The sequence below is a fragment of the Myotis brandtii genome, unplaced genomic scaffold, assembly GCF_000412655.1.
Source record: "Myotis brandtii unplaced genomic scaffold, ASM41265v1 scaffold643, whole genome shotgun sequence".
NCBI lineage: Eukaryota > Metazoa > Chordata > Mammalia > Chiroptera > Vespertilionidae > Myotis > Myotis brandtii.
In genome coordinates, this window is record NW_005370478.1 from 243,211 (window position 1) to 248,079 (window position 4,869).

The following is a 4,869-nucleotide window of genomic DNA, read 5'->3' on the forward strand; positions in this document are numbered from 1 at the left end:
AGAGGACGGAGGAGGGACGCGAGGGCCGCACGGTGCCAGGAGGGCGCGCGCTCACACTTACCTGGCGGGGGCGACACCGTGATCACGAAGCTGGTTCTCCCGGGCGAGGCTCGGCCATGCACTCAGGGGTGTGGAGTCCACGAGCTCTCCCCTGACCTCCCCGGTCCCTGGTGCCACACTGCGCCCCGCCGGCCCCACCCAGCGCCTCACCATCTCCCAGGCTCTCCCATTTCCTGACCCAAGTGTGTGGACCCCTCTGCCTCCGGCGCCGCGCCTCCTCCTGTCCAGACGGGCACTCCCACCGTCACCACAAATGCCCCCCGGTGCGTGACCGACGTGTCCCCATGACCTCCCACTCCACTGTCCTCCTCCGGCCAGGTCCGAGGGAGGCACCCTTCTTGGAAAATGAGGCCCGAGCCCTGCCTTTGCCTGGAGGCTCCCGGCTCCTGGGTCCCTTTCCAGCGCGCCCTTTCCCTGCCCGGGAGAGCCAGCTGCTTCTCTCGCACCTACTTCCCCCTCTCCCTCCTCCTCTTCCAGCCGGGCTGTGTTCACACACACACACACACACCATCGCATGTGACCCAGCCGCCTCTCTGGTGCTTGAGAAGGGAGTTGGATCAACCTTTTCTAACAACCGGAGGAGAGAGGACCTGCGGCCGCAGGGGGGCAGCCGGTCTCCTTGCTGCTTCTCTGGCTCAGCCCATCGAGGGGGCCCGACCCGAATCGTCGCTCCTCCTCCAGGGGCCTGGGTCGCGCCTGGCCCACGGAGCTGGCGGAGCGGTCCTCGGGGAACGGCAGGCCTATCCAGCGGAGTCTGCTCTTACCCAGAAGAGACGCCGGGCAAGTGCTCCATCGGAAGCCCGGACTCTGCGCGCTGGACCACCGAGGAGCGAGTTGCCGTGGGCCGTCCTTCCCTCGGAGGTCCTTGGAGAGAGGAGAGGCGACCTAGGATGATGCGCCATTCTAGGCCGCCCCGTCCGAGACCGAGGGAACCGGACAGCCCTGACGCCGGTATTCGCAGAGACTTGAGGAGCAAGAGCGCCCGATCTCCAGCCACCCGGCTTATCTGGCTGCGGTCTGCGTCTCACCTGGCAGCAGCTGTCTCCGCCTCCACCTGTCCCCCTTCTCCTCCTCCTCTCCCTCCAACCGCTTTTCCTCATCTCTCCCCGCTTCCCCTCCACCCCCTCCTTCCTCTATCCTGGGGCTCCTTGAATCTGTCTTCCTTTTGTGCCATCACCCTCCACCGCTGGCCTACCCAATATTCACTGTGCCTGCCGCCAGGGAAAAGGAGGTCTGCTATGTATGTGCTCCACTCTGGCCTCTTCTGGCTGTGCCTTCTTTCTTTAGGCAAAGATGATGTAGAGCCAAGAGGACATTCCCACATGGAGTCCACTTCTCTCTCCCCCAGAGGCCTATTTGATGTACAAAGAATCCCAGAATCCCTTACCCAGGTGTCTTTTAGCCCACGTGCAGAGTTTGTGGATCTTTCTTCCTTGCATTGTCAAATGGAGGGCAAAGGTGTGTGTGTGTGTGTGTGTGTGTGTGTGTGTGTGTGTACTCAATCTCAGGGCTTGTGGGCCGTGCGGTTCAAGAGGCTGCTAGCATTTGGTACTGGATAGATTTAATGAGTTATTTTAAAGCAAGAAGAAAAAGACAGGCAGACCTATAGAAAAATAACCCAGGTCTTGGGGACAAAAACCTTATAAGAAAAAATCCAAGTGGCTACCAAACATATAATAGTGCTCAAGCCCATTAACAATAAGAGATATTAAAAATGAAACCCCAGCCCTAACCGGTTTGGCTCAGCGGATACAGCATCGGCCTGCGGACTCAAGGGTCCCAGGTTCGGTTCTGGTCAAGGGCATGTACCTTGGTTGCAGGCACATCCCCAGTGGGGAGTGTGCAGGAGGCAGCTGATCAATGTTTCTCTCTCATTGATGTTTCTAGCTCTCTATCCCTCTCCCTTCCCCTCTGTAAAAAAATGAATAAAAATATATTTTAAAAAAAAGAAACCCCAGTGAGAGAATTTACAGATGGGGGGGGGGAATTAAGTGGGTGTAAGGGATGAGATAGAAGGTTATGACTTAGTAAAGCATGGGAGGAGTTGATTGAAAGACTAATACTGTTTTACTTCTTTATCTGTGTGTAGGATCAACAGGGGTGTGCCTTATTTTATAATCATCTGTTATATTGTACATCTAGGTTCTGTGCATTTTAGTTTATGTATATTAAACATTTTTTTCAAACTCTCCTTCCGCTCCACAATGAATCTTAGGGCAGAGAGGATGTTGTTGAGACTTCAAAATGTTGTTTCAAGAGAAAAGTGTGGACATTACTCTTTACTGCAACCAAGGACAACCCTATGGAGACAAGACCCATGAAGTTGAGCTGTTAGCATGATGTGAGCTTAAAGAATACTCTCTAGGAACCAACCTGTAGTTGAAAATAAAAGCTAAATTCCTTTATTTGTATCATCTGAATATTCTGAAAAGGCTATAGGCCAAGCCAAAGCTATTCACATCTCTGCTTTGCTTTCCCATTGCTCATTTCACAGCCCACAGCTCCTCTTTCCTCACTCTCCTTCAAGCTCGCCAATAAGATTCTCCTGCAGCCCTTGTGTGTCCTCATCCCTCTCCTCCACGTTCTTCCAGCTTCTTCATTGAAGAAGGAGAAAAAGGAGGAGAAGGACAAAAGAAGGAGAAAGAGGAGGAAGAAGAAGAGAAGGAAGAGGAGGAGGAAGAGGAGACTGGAATATGGAGGAAGCCTCACAGGCCATGACTTTCCCTCAGGAAGGGGGTCAAAGATAGAATTTTTTTAGCAAACAGTAAAGGGGAAATCTGAAGATATTACAATCTTTAAAAACTTTATCTTCTAAGTAATTAATCGTATTCCTTTACATAAATGAGAATTCCTGCTGTCCCCAACCCCCACCATCTAAATACTGATTTCTGTCTACAGAGACAAAAGCAAGAAATTATACCACAGTTCAGAATTTATTAATTAAATTTCAGACTTCCAAGAGAGTTAAAAAAACACAAATACATGAATAAAACAACTTCAATGCTAACAACACAGTATCACCATTGTTTTATACTTAAAATGTAGAGAAACAATCTCAGACTGAGGAAACTTTTTTTTTTGGTGTTTTTTGTTTTGTTTTGTTAATCCCCATTCTCCATTGATTTTTGAGTGAGTGGAAGAGAGAGAGAGAAATCAGATGTGAGGGAGTCACATTATCCTTTGCCTCCTGCATGTGCCCCAAGGAGGGGTAGAGGGGGGCTTCAGGGACCGTGCAACCCAAGTACGTGCCCTTGACCAGGAATCGAAGCCCCAACTCCTGAAGCCTCACAGGCCAGGGCAGACTCAGGAAACTCTTGAAATTAAATAAGTGAAGTTTATCTTTAAAACAGAAAGGGGAAAAAAAAACTCCCCAAATGTCACTGGTCTTGTATTTAAAACTACTGTTGGTTAAGGGGCTTCTCCAAAGATTTTTGGATGAAAATGAATCACATGTGGTCTGTAATCAATCACATTGTTAGCGTTCTCAAATCGGAATCTGTTCCGAGTATTCAAGAGGAATGAAAGAAAGCCACAAAACGCTTCCCAGATCTGTAGTTCGTTTTCCCCTTTTAAAAAACATAAATTTCAGACCAACACCTGTGGACACACATGGCCAAGTACACAGGATCCTTCCTGGGACAGTGAGGGGCCCAGGAGGCACGTGGAGGCCCCCATGGCTGAGGAAGTTAACATTTGGCTCAGGGTGTCTGGTGTAGATTCCAGGTCCATGCAGACCTGAGCGTTCCCTCTCTGGATCTCTCCATGGAGTGACCTGGCCCAGTTGTAAGACAGTAAAAGGAAGTCACACAAAGTGCATTGGCCGGGAATTGAACCCGGGTCTCCTGCGTGGGAGGCAAGAATTCTACCACTGAACCACCAATGCTCCTTGAAGGTAGTGACCCTACTACTGAGGCACCAATGTACCTTGATATCAAACTGCATAACAGCTCAGTTGTCTTGGGAAGATGGAGCTCACAGACCAACAGACATTTTGGTCAAAGGCTTGAGACACCAGAAAGCAGCACAAAATGGGGACATTCAAATTCCAGTATCAAAATATCTGTGTTGTCAGTTCACACCACAACTTGGATAAAGACCCTTCCAATTGTAGGACAACATGGGAAATTCATCCCGATCCCTTGTTTATGACCCTGCATCTGCAATTGTCAACCTCAAACTACTTGCGTTAGAGTGTCTGAGGAAGTAATCTAACTTGCTAGGTTAGGCAAGTAAAATTCTAATCCAAGAAATAAGTAAGGCCCTACCTGGTTTGGCTCAGTGGATAGAGCATCAGCCTGTGGACTGAAGAGTCCCAGGTTCAATTCGGGTCAAGTGCACATGCCTGGGTTGCAGGCTCAATCCCCAGTAGAGGATGTACAGGAGGCAGCCAATCAATGATTTTCTCTCATCATCATGTTTCTATCTCTCCCTCTCCCTGCCTCTCTGAAGTCAATGAAAATATTTTTTTTTAAAGGAAAGAAGTAAGAAGCAAAAGCAGAATTAAATTGCAAGTAGAAGAAGAGAAGGGCCAGAATAAAAATAGAGATAATGAAGAAGCACATTTTTGGTAAATGGAGTTTTCTTTGTAACCTTTTTTATTTTTGGTATGGGAATAGTAAGTCAGTCTTGTAATCATTATAACAATAGTACATGTCTGTTTTTAAGGCATTCACAGAATTTGGATGGGTACATACTATATCATGATTATTAAAATATTAATTAATATTATGTTTGCAATCAATGTTTGATTGTTTGGAAGAATCTAATCTTCTAAATTGGACTCCCTATAGTGCTGAGTTTTAGCCTTTG

General features: G+C 48.2%; 1 non-coding gene across 1 annotated transcript; it reads right to left on the minus strand.

Moving 5' to 3' along the window:
* Nucleotides 1–3,872: 3,872 nt before the first annotated feature.
* TRNAG-CCC lies at nucleotides 3,873–3,943 on the minus strand. Its single transcript has one exon. It is a non-coding gene; the product is annotated as a tRNA-Gly (tRNA).
* Nucleotides 3,944–4,869: the final 926 nt, after the last annotated feature.